Genomic DNA, 14,357 nt, shown 5'->3' with positions numbered 1-14,357 from the left:
CGTAAATCTAGCTAAAAGCATATTTTTGTCATCTTATGTCCTATCTCACTGTATGCTACATCGTCTTTAGTGATCGTAACGTAACAATCCACAATGATTTTGACGGCATGGCTAAAAAGAACATAAAAAAAACACAATGAAAACATGTTTTGTACAAGGGCCATGTTTTAAACATGTTTGTTTGTAATTAATTTTTGTTTTAAATGCAACCCAAAATGCATTACTACATGTTGTGTCATGTGGCGGGATTTATATCCGGCGCCGAAATACTGGTGCCCAATAACATAACCATGCACCAGCACTCCAGCAGGTTACAGGGCCTATACCCTACCGAGTCCCTTAAGCGATACTATAGTAATATGCCGTTCCATCGTAATTGCAAAGACGGTTTAACTCATTTCTTCAATTATGCGTCTGTTTAATTGTATTATTCTTATTAATATTTTGGGAGATGGTCTCTATATTAAAATGAACAAGTTCATTTACATGGAGTCGCGCCAGGCGCGTAGAAAATTTTCGAGTTGAATAAATCTGTCCAGAAAATATACCACTTTTTGTTGGTTTGCGAAATAAATTTGGGCTCTATATAGCTTATGATTCCACAATGCGTCTGGTACCCCCTAATTTGGTGCTTCGTACCCCCGAGGGGTTGACGGACCCCTGGGTAAAAACCTATAAACTATCATGACTATTACAAATGATTTGTATGCTTGTTTAGTTTTTATTGTACAAACCATCCCTTGCCGAATATTCCAATGGAAAAGCATTGCGATCGACGCGGGGTACGTATTGCACGGATATTTCCTGACTGTAATATTTGTCGAAATGAGTGATGTCAAATTTAGGATTGCCCAAATGGCGCCGATGAAAGCAATTGCTCTTTATTCAACTGTGACGATGCCGGTATCTTGGAATACATCCACGAAAATGCGGTAGGGTGGCTTTTTTGGTTATTATGGTTATTCCATTGCACCCGATATCCTCCGATATGTCACAGCTACTTATTAGTAGGAGATTGAAATATATAGGCGATTACTCTAGGAATTGATTCCGGTTGAGTTCTTAACAGCTAGAAAATAGGACAACAGAAGAAATTATGACTGAACGTGTTCAAATCATATGGCAGTAGCCATTTTCCTGAGAAAGTCGCCGTATTAGAATTGCAGCGATTTCCACGAAAAGTGTCATTCAAATCTGGCTACATCTGTGGTATCGAGGTCACACGTCATCGCTTCTTTGCGAAATTTCGATCAGTCATTTCTTCACATCTGCATTCTCTCGACGCAGTCAAAAAAGGGAAGAAATTTTCGATAATTGTAAACCATTTTTTCGTAGGATCTATATCTTACGAAAACCACAACGGCGGTTTAGTTGCGGCAAGTAGCCGTAGACTATCCTACTCTACGACGTAACACAACGACGGCTGAAAAGAGGTTTGTACTGGTACCGGCAACAAGTTTCACTAGCTAATATACCTGGCCCAACGTCATCCGTTGGTCGCCAACACCGTACGCCTACTTGCCGTACCTAAACCACCGTGTTTCGTAAGACACCGTTCTTGCTCTGGCTTGATCGCGTCGCTAAAATACAGTAGTAAAGAAATGCGTTCTATAATTTCGCACCGAGTTAAGCAGTGATGACGAGTTACCACAATACCATAGAGATATGTAGAGTGAAATAGTGAAAAATTTTCAGCTGCAGTTCGAAAACGGTGTCTTTCTGAGTAAAATGGTTACTGCCAAAATGTTTTCACACCTCCAACTATGATTTGATAGTAGGGGAGATGTGGTACCGACGGATCAAAAATTGGAAAATGACCTCTGGCCCCAAAATGTTCAGCCGATAACAGCAGATCTTCTGCTGGCTCAACACTTTGATACAAGCTCTACCTATCGTGCATATATAAATGAATATCGGTATTTAAAAAAAAAAATTATGAACGTTTAAAATTTGTTGCTCGAACGTATCATCGGTCCCCACCCGGTGCGTCCGAGGCACACGACCCTGGGACCTATGAAACAAACTCTCAAAAAGTCAGATATTACATCCTTTCTTGCTGTGTAATATAATCTGACCTACAGCATGCCAAAGAAGAATGCATGGTCGCCACCGTCAAAAAATATAATTAGTATTAACTGAACTGTTGCCATAAAATAACGTTTCGATATATGCAGGAACTTATAACTTTGAGGTTACATACATATTGCTCGTTGAACGACATTTGGACTTCCAGATACCTCGTTATAGCGATAGAACATCACAAGCAATTATTACATAAAGAGTTTCTGTATGTAAGCATGTTTCAGTTGTTGCATGATTAGTTAGTGCAACTATTTTGCTCGATTTTGGCTATTGTATCGTCCGTCCCCACCCTCTGAGTTTTATAAATAAATCGAAAAAAAATTCCACTCAAGGAAGGTATTGAATGAAAGAATATGTGTCATTATATAGCCTGATACAAACCCTACATATCACACTAAAAATGATTGCTGGTTTGTTCTTGTTGAAGGTTACAAAGAAAAATGTATACGTCGATCCAAATTTATTTTACACCCCAAAAAACAAAAAACATCTGTCAGAGATCCAATAACTCGCGCACGTGGAAATTTTTTGTATGTGAGGAAAGATTCAGCTAGCATGCAATAGTAGACAAATTCACGGAGTGCAATTATAGAATTAAAATAGAGAATTTTTCAGGTATTTTGGGTCCCAGTGATCCATCGGTACCTCATCTCCCCTACATCACATTTAGAGCGCCGTTCCCCTTTAATAATCGAGAACTAGGCTATGCCTGAACCATCACACTATTCCGGCTGTAAATGAAACAATTACTTGGCTACTTCACCGCCTTCGTGCTCACAACGAACCTAAACGTTCGTGTTCACGCGAGCCACAACCTTTTGGTTCGTACAATCCCTACTAGGAAGGCCTTCGCTGCAGAAAATAAGGCCCCCAAGCCCAACTCCCAATGATTTGTCTAAAAATTGAAAATTCATTCACTAAGTTATCGTCTTTGTGTCGAATATTTCATTTTGAATGTAAGGTGCGAGTTAACTGACTTGAAAGGAATTAGCACCTCTTCTGACATACGGAGACAAATGGTAGTAGATGACTCTTGGCCTGTGCAAAATTGAGTACCTGAGTGATTCGATTCTGAATCACGTATTATGCTTCGAGTCGAGTCGATTATTCGAGTATCACTCATTATGACGTCACAACGAATTGTAATGTGTCTAAATTCAAATACGTACGTTTTGTGCCACCGCAAAGAATATAATGCCTGTTATCCATCACATCAAAGATACTTTGGTATTTCTTCGACCCTACCACTTTCATTGCACTCAAAACCATAATTCTCGTCGATAAAATAACTTTCAGTAGCGAGAAATGTATAATTTCAGTACTCGGAAAAATCGTCTTTGCTACTCGAATCGAATCATTAAAACAATGACTCGATTCAGATTCGAGTACTCGAATCATTGTGCCCAGCCCTATAGATTGCTGATTTGTCGACTTCACGAAACAATCGGACGAAATATGATACACTTTATTGATGGTACATCGCACGAATCAACAGCAGTACCATTTGGCTTGGCTTAAAAATAAATATGTCCTTCCTTTCTGGTTTAGGTGTGCGATGGAGTTCAGGATTGTCAATCTGGTTCTGACGAATGCCAGCTCGGCTGCATTGAGAGCGCTTTTTCCGACGAAGAAAAATTGATTACAAGCAAAACAATTCTCGTCATCGTCTGGATAATCAGTGAGTTTCGCGAATTGAGCATTTATGCGTATTCTAAATCCATCCAAGATATCTTCGTGCGTGTTTTATATTTCCCTTATGCAACTTTGATGTCGTATAGGTATCGCTGCAATCAGTGGATGCACCACAGTGGTAATACTGACTTTTCGTTGCATAAGACGACGTGAAGGACCGGGAAGAAAGAAAACGGCGTCTGATCACAACAAACTCTTCAACATTTTGATAATGAGCTTGGCGGTGTCCGATTTTCTTGTCGGCGTAAGTGATGTACGTAAAATCAGGAATTTTCAACAATTTATCAACTATAAATTTCTAGATTTACGCATTAGCAATATGTTTAAAGACGTCTGAAGTGGATGGCAGGTACTGCATGGTGGATCGACAATGGCGGAGTAGCACCGCGTGCTCTATGTTAGGAGTTATATTGCTCATTGGATCGGAGCAATCGGTTTTCACGATGGTTTTGATCGCATTTTATAGACTGCGTTCAATAGCGAGGTGGGCGTCCAGTAAAAACATAGTACCATCTATTGCGCTTGAATTGTATTAGGCATGTCGAGAGCAGGGGGTTAAAACATTTTACTTCTGATATTCAGACTACAACATTGTTTGTAGCCAACAGAGTTGCCCTTTGTGACAGGCCATTCGCTACCCCTAACATTGGTGGTACGATTATAGCAATTCTGACGACGTGGGCGATTTCAATTATGCTCGCAGTCATTTCTGTGATACCGCGCTATGAAGACATTTTCAAGAGCAGTGTCGGGTAAGAACCAAATGGGCCTGTACGATACTGAGCATGAATTCCAGCATATGAAATATTACTCGGCACGTAACGATGGATAATGCTTTATTAAAATTAAAATCTAAAATTATAGGGAGATAAGTCTAAGACCATAAGTCCTAAGTTACGCGTAAATCAGGGGTCTCATATTCAAGAGAGCTCGCTGGCCGATTTCCTAGTTTTTGATGACGCCGCGGACCGCAGCATCAATAATAGTGGTACCCAACGCCTAATTTCGAAGTAGGCCTTATTTGGCGAGACCTTGCAGACTGGCATTCCACAAACATCGTATAAATGTAATTTACTACTGTACTATTCACACTTGGCACGAAAAAAAATTACAATTTCAAATATTTGAATAACATTGTTTTTGTGCTGGGCATAATTTGTCAAAATATTGAGTCATAGTCATAGACACCATGCGAGAGGACAAATGCATCATGGCATCGTAAAAGCCATCGCGTTATAATATTGCAGCTAGCGGACATTTGACGTGCCACAACTTTAGGTATTAAATATTTTAGAATTTCCCAAAGATAGATCTGATACCAAGGCATTTAAGCAGAGTAGCCCAATCCTGGTTTCTGGTATAGTCCTGATAAAGGTAGGCTATGGTTCATGTCATTGCCAAAGTCGAATTAAATCAGCGCAAGATTTGCCTTCGATTGGAACTGATCAATCAACATCCTAAACATTATGGAGTCATGGTAATGGCAGTGTTTCTTAACCTTTTTAGCGACCGTACCCCTTGTGCTTTCAATAATATTTCTCGTACCCCAGTCCATTTTCAACTAAATTTCTGATGGTACCTATATTAAAATACAAAAGGTGCAAAATTGCGCATAGTGCGAAGAATGTTTTTCTCTTAAATAAATTAGCTCGGAAAATATTCCACTTTTTGTTGGTTTGCAAATAATTTCAAGTTTTAAATAGCATATAGCCTCACTGTAAATTCTGAAGTGTTGCTCAACCCGGAAAATTGAACACGAAACGTGATCCAAAAATTGAACGCCTAGAAGTGTTGCGAAGTGTTCAAATTTAAGGTGTTTACCTAAAAAGTGTTCAGTCTCAAAATGGCTGGTTGACTAGTCACCGGAACGCAGGGCTCAAAGTAAAATCAGATTTTATTGATTCATGAATGAATCACGCTTATAATACCCAACCTGGGTGATTAAATACGTGCAAACATTGAAATTTCCAATAGCTGCTGTGACAGGGTTTCATAAATTCAGATCAGCAGTTGAAACCGTTCCCGGAAGAGTCGATGAAATTACGAACATCACAAATGCTTAAGAGCAAACTTACTACAAATATCATGCAAATCGCTCAATGATGAAAATGAATGCATAGGGAATTAGGGATAGTGATAAAAAAATATCATTTAGTATCCTGAACTTTCGTGACAGGGGCATGGAATCAAATTCATTGGTTACGCCCGTTAGCGGAAAACATGATCAACACAAATCATTACAACTTATTTAAAACTGTTCAAATTACGGCTTGTAAATTTCTAATTTTCTTGTAAACAAACAAACAATGAATGTATCAGTATCAATACCACTACCACAATAAACAACCATAAGTATTTTTTCACTCTTAATGAAATTGGGCCTGCTAAAAATATCGTAGGGCTTGCATTAGTAGTATTTATATCAGCTTAATGCCAATCACTTTTGTTTAAATAACAAAGAAATCGTTTCTTTGAGTCCATACAAATTTTGCAGATTTACAGAAAAGATTTTGTTGTTATTTACCAGTCTGCTGCAAAATATGAAATATGGAAGTCATTAGGGCAGTGGTTCTTAAAAATTTTTGGACACGCTCCCATATGATAGCAAAACATTTCACACACTCCTTGTTGTCGTATAATAAAATTTAAAAAAGCAACCAGAACGCTAGAAATCCCAACGGATAGTTGGATGGCAGTGACGGTAATGGTTGTTGATGAGAGAATATTCAAATATTAAATTCTGACCATACACAGAGAAATAACTACAAGCTGCCATGCATGCATGTGCGAAAAAGATTTTAGTTTACAGCGGCTTCACGTCGCTTCAAATGCTTTCTCCTGTTTGACAACCACTCCTTTAGGGTATGACAATCCAATGCGTAGCAGCTCAAAACGTCAAGAATGTTTCTGAATACTCCATTTTCACTGAAGCAGTTTTATATTCTTGCCATCAGCTGCAATCCAGGCTCGGTCAATCTCTGATTCGTGGCGTGCCATGGCGTTTGTTTCTTTTCTACTGGTCGACTCCAAGTTGTGCTCCTTGAAAATGTGAATAAATTCCAAAGTTTTGAATATGTCAATGAAAATTCTAAATTTTATGCAGAAATAAATATAAAGATTTCACACACGCAGGTTACACAAGCTTAGGAAAGGCGTTCGGATACATGTAAAATAAGGTGGAGTGAAAAAAAGAAAAATTTGAATTTCAAAAAGTGCCTTTGATATTTGGTCCCAAATCTCAAATGAATCACTTCTATCATAATTTTAGGTTTTTGCACCCTCTAGTGGCCGTGCAATTTCACCGAACGAGCCGAAAATAGCTGATTTTGCCATATCTCAATAACCGCTTATGCTAGAAAGCTAGTTTTGGGCTTAAAAGCTGCGGAAGCACCATGTTTCTATCTCACTGCCATAGAACTTTGTCTTGAAAATGTACAGAAAAAAAGTTATAAGCAAATTATTGATTTTTATAGCGCCATTAAAAATGTTGGTTAGTTTTACCAAGTTTGCAATGCCAATTTGCATGTTACAATTTGTTACATTGCTGCTTTAACAACAAAATCATGGTCGGCGGGATCTATCAATTAATTTCTATATCAACGTAGCACAATTATGATGAGGAAGAGAGAATGATTGAACTTTCATCATAGTACATCATCACAAACCTTTATGTCATGAACTTGGTGGAACGGATATCTTCCTGTTCAACACTACAACAAACGATAGGCCTGGATTGTTTCAAAAGTGAATCAGTTACAGCAATTCAGCTATATAATTCACATATACCTCATAACTGTATGTTTTGTTGAAGATGATGATTTTCATGTCACTTGAGACATTGTTAAACTGTTTTATATATTATACATATTGTACAAGCTGCTGTACTCATCTTTGGAATATTCTAGAACTTTGATAGTCAACCTCGAGTCTTCCAGTAAGAGTGATGATAACTCATTTTGAAAGTGTTCCGGTTTTTGGTGTATCTTGGAGTTGATCATATAATAACTCTTGTATATTGGTTTCAAAACTGACTCCACCATGTGCAGTGGTTCAGGCCGCTGGCTGTATGAACAGGTCACGGTAATACACTCTGCTATGTCTGTGAATTGAACTGTCATTGTCTAGTAAAAGTACAGATTCAGAATTTCATCATGCTCGACTTACTGCAGATTGTGGTTTATCATATGTACAAGTTATTGAAGTAATGTTAACAAAAAAAGATCCACGACTGTTGTTGCTTGCAAGAAGTTGCATATTGGAGAAACTTTTCAAGGTGTTGATGGTTTTCCTTCTGGAATACGCCCAACTAAAAGACAAGTCACTGAGGGTATGTTCAACTTTGATCACTTTAGTTGTGATCAAACAACTCTCTTTATCTGTCTACCAGAAGGAAAACCATCACCACCTAGAAAAGTTTCACCACTGTGCAACTTCTTGCAACCAACAAGAGTCTCGGATCTTTTTTTTGTTAACATTACTTCAATTACTTGTACATATGATAAACCACAATCTGCTGTAAGTCGAACATGATGAAATTCTGAATCTGTACTTTTACTAGGCAATGACAGTTCAATTCACAGACATAGCAGAGTGTATTACCGTGACCTGTTCATACAGCCAGCGGCCTAAGACACTGCACATGGTGGAGTCAGTTTTGAAACCAATATACAAGAGTTATTATATGATCAACTCCAAGATACACCAGAAACCGGAACACTTTCAAAATGAGTCATCATCACTCTTACTGGAAGACTCGAGGTTGACTATCAAAGTTCTAGAATATTCCAAAGATGAGTACAGCAGCTTGTACAATATGTATAATATATAAAACAGTTTAACAATGTCTCAAGTGATATGAAAATCATCATCTTCAACAAAACATACAGTTATGAGGTATATATGAATTCTATAGCTGAATTGCTGTAACTGATTCACTTTAAGAACAATCTAGGCCTATCGTTTGTTGTAGAGTTGAACAGGAAGAAGGACTAAAATTAGCATAACGACTAATAAAAACATCTTGAATCAGGTCTGCGTTTTTTTTTTCAATTCGGCCATTTTGACATTTACATTGACATTCAGACGCACAGGCAACAGTGAGAATGCAGAATTGTAACTCAAAATGACAGTTATAGCAGAACGTCGCAGGTCTATGTAAATTTGTATGGTCCACAAAAAAGAAAGATTACGGTACCTGTTTCAATAAGACATGCGCTTGGGTCTTGGATTATATTCGTTTGTCTCTCAATTTGGCTTTGAGATGACAGTTGACTTCATCAACCTCGTTTCGCTGAAAATGTAATTGATTGCAAACAAGATCCGACAATAAATGTAGTAGAATTGTTATCCCTATGGGTTCGGTTTTCCATTATTATAATTGACATACGGTAGGCTTTACATATAACTTTGATTCCAAGATTTTATAGGTGCTTTGAATTGAGACGAGAAAATATACCAGACAAAGGACACACACATTGATTGTCTTTAGTATGAAAACTTTGTGACATCTTATCGAAGGTGTTGAATACTTTTCCTTCATTGCGGTAATTGTAACTGTTCTCAATCTTTTAAAATCCTTCATTCCTGATAAAATTTAACTAACAAAATTAATTGGAATTAGCACGACATGGGAAATGATCTCCATTTGATGTTCCAAGTATAGTTCAGTAAGCGGTAGTTTAAATACAAGTTACACCAGCTCTTCACATTCAACAACACCTCTGTTCAATGTACACAGATCAAGCCTCTCTTCAGCTAATATAGCATATATAGATAGTTTTTTGAGAAAATTGGGACTGCAAAAACAGGCACATTACATAATCAATGGTGATATATGAAATGAATAAATAGACTTACATAATCACATGTTTCCATGGGTTCTTGAGGCAAAAGTATGTATCACAAAAGATGACTGCACCGGTACAAAATCTGTTCAGATGACTGCTCACGTCACTATCAACATTGTCTGTTAGCAGAGGCACGGTGAAACCAGGGTTCTTTTAAAAGAGTCGACATCAGTTGGATGAATTTGAGGATCAATCTAAGACTGTTGAAAAGAAAATACTTGTTTTAAAAATTTGCAATACAAGGGAACTATTCAATATTCGAACAGCTTCTTCGAGGTACAAAACGTCAATATAAAATTGAATAGTATATAATATATTGTTATATAGTATAATCGTCAGCAACTAGTGGAGAACTCGAAAGAACGTTGTACATCAACAATATTATCACAAAATAAGACATTACCAGCATTCAGTATTTACTTACGCAGATATCAGACTGGATGTATTGTATGTGACAAAAGGGTGTCTTTCATAGAACAATTAATTATTGTAATGGAAAGTTGCATGTGACCTTAACACCAATTTTACTCCAGCCCGAGTACCATACTTTCCTGGATTGTTAATCCTTTTAGTGAAATTTTACCAGCAAACATTCGTAAAAATAACCGAATGCAGCTGAATCAAATTCATTATCTAAGGATATACCAGTTTACTTACGAAACATGGCGATGCTTAGCAGTATTTCAAACAACAAATCTTTTTCAAAAAAGTGCCATTTGCAATACATACTACCTGCACTTTGGGGCATTTTTCATATTCTTTCCATCGGTCGCAACCCAGGCTTGATGAGTCTCTGATTCGTGGCATGCCATGGCGGCTCTTTTTCTGTACTGGTCAAATCCAATTGCTGCTCCTAGAAAATACAATAAATACCAAAGGAAAATTGTAAATTTTATGCACAAGTAAATATAAATATTTCACACAGGTAATAGGTTACAGAAGCGCAGGTGAGGTGCTCAACCCCCCAGGTTGAGAACCACTGACCTAGTCCATTATAGTTCAGTAAGCAATAGTTAAAGTACAAGTTACACGAGCTCATTACTTTCAACTACATCCCTTTTCAGTGTTCAGAGTATACAGTTCACTGTACACTGTACAGTGTACACAGATGAAGCCTTTTTCAGCTCATATCGAATAGTCCGTAAGCTACTCTGCGAGATAGTTCGTGAGAAAAGTAGGACTGCAAAAACCAGCAAATTACATAATCAATGGTGATATAAAAATTGAATAAATAGGCTTACATAATCACATGTATCCATGGGTTCTTGAGAAGGTCTGCATCGCATAAGATGACTGTGCTGGCACAAAACCCGTTACGAACGACTCCTCACGTCACTGTCAACATTGTCTGATAGCGCAGGTACGGTAGACCCAGGGGGCTCTTTTTAAAGAGTAGACATCAGTTGGACGAATTTGAGGATCAATCCAAGACTATCGAAAAGAAAATATTTGTTGCGAAAATTCGCAATACAAATGAACTGCTCAGTAATCACGCAGATATCATACTGGATACAGTTATTTTTTTCTGCAATATGTTGTACGTGACAGAAGGGTGTCTTTAATGGAATAGAAAGTTGCACATGACGTTACCACCAATTTTACTCTGGCACAGTTAGTATACTTCCTGAATTGTTAACAATTTCTGTGAAATTTTATCAGCAAACATTCATAAAAATCTTTATCACAAAGATAACCGATTGCAACATAATCAAATTCATTCTCTAAGGATATACCAGTTCACTTTACAAAACACCGTGATGCTTACCAGTATTCCATACAGCAAATGCATATCAAAAAGGTGCCAAGTTCAATACATACTACCTGCAAAATAGAGTTTAGTTCAGTTACCGTATCTCAATAAACTCAGAAAAGTCAAATGGGGGATTGGGCAAAACAAATACTACCCCTTGTGATCCATGGTTTGTTGAAAAGATTGTTTGTTTGGCTGTGCTATTATTGGGGCGATTTTTTGGACCTAAAAAGGTAAGATTTTGAGTAAAAAATTCAAATTCACACATATTTTGATGATGAAAAACTTAATTTTGACCCCATGTACTTAAATTAGGTGTTTCTCACATAGTGTTAGAGTTGTATTACCGGAACTTATCCTAATTTCTGACTGGGGCTGTCTGTTCTTCCGAAGTAATTTGACCTGAAAAAAATCTTTTAGCATGAAAATTGACAAATTTTTACATGAAAAAGAACTTATTTTATCGAAATCTCGACTCATGAATAATTCTAGTATTAGTTACATCTCGTATTATGGTAGAAATAATTAAAAATTTGTTGTAGTACAACGAAAGATACTTTCCTACATTTTCGGGTAGAAAGTGTCTGTCCTAACTAAGTAGCGTGGCAAGAATTAAGAAAGAACGTTCACCAGCTGCAGTTGTTGGCCGGCAACACTGAAGTTGTGCGTCCACTGCACTCTCTCTCTCATTATGACAAAGTTGTCTACATCAAAATTTTTCATCATACGGTTTCTAATAGAAAAACCAATGCCCACGCAGTCTTGCTTCAGTTAGGATAGTGCAATAGGCTGTGTTGAGTATTTGTTTCATTTGACAATTTATGATTCACAATGACCAGACGATGGTCCGTCTACAACGGTGGGACTATAAAGTGGGCTACAAGATGTAAATTGTAAAATGATAAGATCACCGACAGTGCAATTATAGAATGTAAACGTGGAATGGCAGCGACCGATTTTGCAGCCTCGTTCCGCTTCGCTGAAGCTTTACTCAGACTTATTTTACGGCAGCTACTGTAGGATTTATGGCAATCCAAAAGTCGTCTTCCAGAGCGTAGAATTACCTGAATCCGGTATTGATCGAAAGCTACTGTCACACTGACTCAGAAAATGTAAATGAAAATATGATCAGGCACTGAACCGCTTAGAATTCGCCCTTCAAGTCTGAATTATCGGCATTGTCCGAACAATCGAAGAGCCGCAATGGTTCATTGTTATGGTCATTGTTGTGCGTTCATCCGATTGTTCTGAACAATGCAAATTTTAGATGTTGAGGGTGATTTGTCATCTAAGTGCGGAGCCTGACCCTATTTTGATTGATATTTTCGGAATCCGTGCGACAGTAGCTTTCGATCAAGACCAGATTCAGTAAATTCTGAGCTCTGGAAGACAACTTTTGGATTGTCATAAATCCTACAGTAGCTGCCGTAAAATAAGTCTGAGTAAAGCTTCAGTGAAGTGGAATGAAGCTGCAAAATCGGTCGCTGCCATTCCACGTTTACATTCTATAGTGCAATCATCTACGATACAAACGAAATGCAAGTTGCCAACAAAATTTTGATTTTGTAAAGAATTTTAGCAATTTTTGACCTAACGGTACAATTTTGACAAAATTTTGACCTTATTTTGACATGTCAAAAAAATCGCTTTAGTTAACACCTTACCACTTAGAATAAACAGGACAGTGTATAATGTGTTGCAGTTGAAAAACAATGAAAACCGTTGCATGTCTGTCATACCGGCATTCAATTGCTGACGTTGCAGTACTTGTCCACAATGGACCACAATATCGCCTACATAGGGATATTTCAGTGTGGATAAAGAGAACATCCCTTTATCCTTATGTCAAAAAAGTTACTTCTATAGCAGCTTCCCATCAGTACCGTAGTACTGGACCTGGTCGCAGCATGATATATTATCAGATTCGAAGCTCGATCATCCAGCAATAAGATCAGACGAATCATATTCTTTAAAACATCTAAAGAACATTCATATGAATGAGCGATATCAGTAGCCTACTAAAACATCTAAAACAAACGACCTTACTGCAATGTCAAAACGAGTTCATTTTATGACTATTCTCACATTACATATATTCAATAACATTTACCGCATTTCCATACCTTACAGTACATGGATGTTACGATCCTTTACGCCATCAGGTAGTAGAAACTGCTTCAATATATCCATTTCGCCAAGTTTTATCGTGTACCCTACTCTCTGCCTGAAGCCTGACGAACCACTAATTCAAATCCAAATTGAAATCGAGCGCGCTCTACCGTAACGAAGGTGGTGACCCCTCTGCGTCACGGGGGAATATGTATATTTCAATGAAATATTACCCTTAAACTTGGTGCTGGGTCAAGTGAGTAATATTATTTTACATATAACATGATTTAATGTGATCTCCAAGCGTACCGATGGTTTATCAATGCGAAATTGATGATACATTATCAAGTATAAATTTTCTTGAAAATAAGCCGCAGTGGCGAAGTGTTACAAGTAAACGGAGAAATACGCAGAAGCGTTGCGACGATAATGGCCCAATGCGTTTATATGCCCAAAAAGTGTGTCTGTACGCAGAAAAAAGTGTTATGAAGTGTTCAATACGACCCTGCGGATTTACAGTGTAGTCCTTATTTCACAATGCATCTCGTACCCCTGGAATAGAAATGTCCACTCGCCGAAGATTGCCTTGGTGTTACAGCTGTGGAGCGTACCTCTACTTTACTCGCCACCGGCGATAATTACATGGATAAAGACCCCAAAGATCACCCAAGATGTAACTAACTATATATCATGGGGGCAACAGAATGCCAATGGTTTCCATACTTTCCTGATTAGATAGTTATATACCTTACGTAGCGCAAGCTACGACCTTTTGATATATTACTATTCGCTATTACAGTTTGATAGTTTGTTGCGTCTGTGGTCGTACCAAGTCACGTCGTTCCGAATCGCAAGTCCTTTTCTGATTTTAACGTTTG

The 14,357-nt window shown here is 37.8% G+C and overlaps 1 long non-coding RNA gene across 7 annotated transcripts; it reads right to left on the bottom strand.

Annotated features, from left to right (window-relative positions):
- Window positions 1–5,650: 5,650 nt before the first annotated feature.
- On the bottom strand, window positions 5,651–13,969 carry LOC145434237 (uncharacterized). 7 transcript variants are annotated; one of them, XR_013913306.1, is made up of 8 exons: window positions 13,494–13,969; window positions 11,386–11,441; window positions 10,862–11,051; window positions 10,663–10,800; window positions 10,353–10,473; window positions 9,631–9,820; window positions 8,969–9,064; window positions 5,651–6,813 (listed from the first exon to the last, which is right to left on the bottom strand). It is a non-coding gene; the product is annotated as an uncharacterized LOC145434237 (long non-coding RNA). The 7 variants fall into 7 exon arrangements; XR_013913302.1 differs by having other exon boundaries at window positions 10,663–11,051; XR_013913305.1 differs by having other exon boundaries at window positions 10,353–10,467; window positions 10,663–11,051.
- Window positions 13,970–14,357: the final 388 nt, after the last annotated feature.

The sequence above is a fragment of the Botryllus schlosseri genome, chromosome 2 (assembly GCF_051294905.1).
Source record: "Botryllus schlosseri isolate E-star chromosome 2, Bs_hap1, whole genome shotgun sequence".
Taxonomy (NCBI): domain Eukaryota; kingdom Metazoa; phylum Chordata; class Ascidiacea; order Stolidobranchia; family Styelidae; genus Botryllus; species Botryllus schlosseri.
Note: the sequence above shows the minus strand (reverse complement) of the source record. Positions and strands in the feature narration are given on the sequence as shown.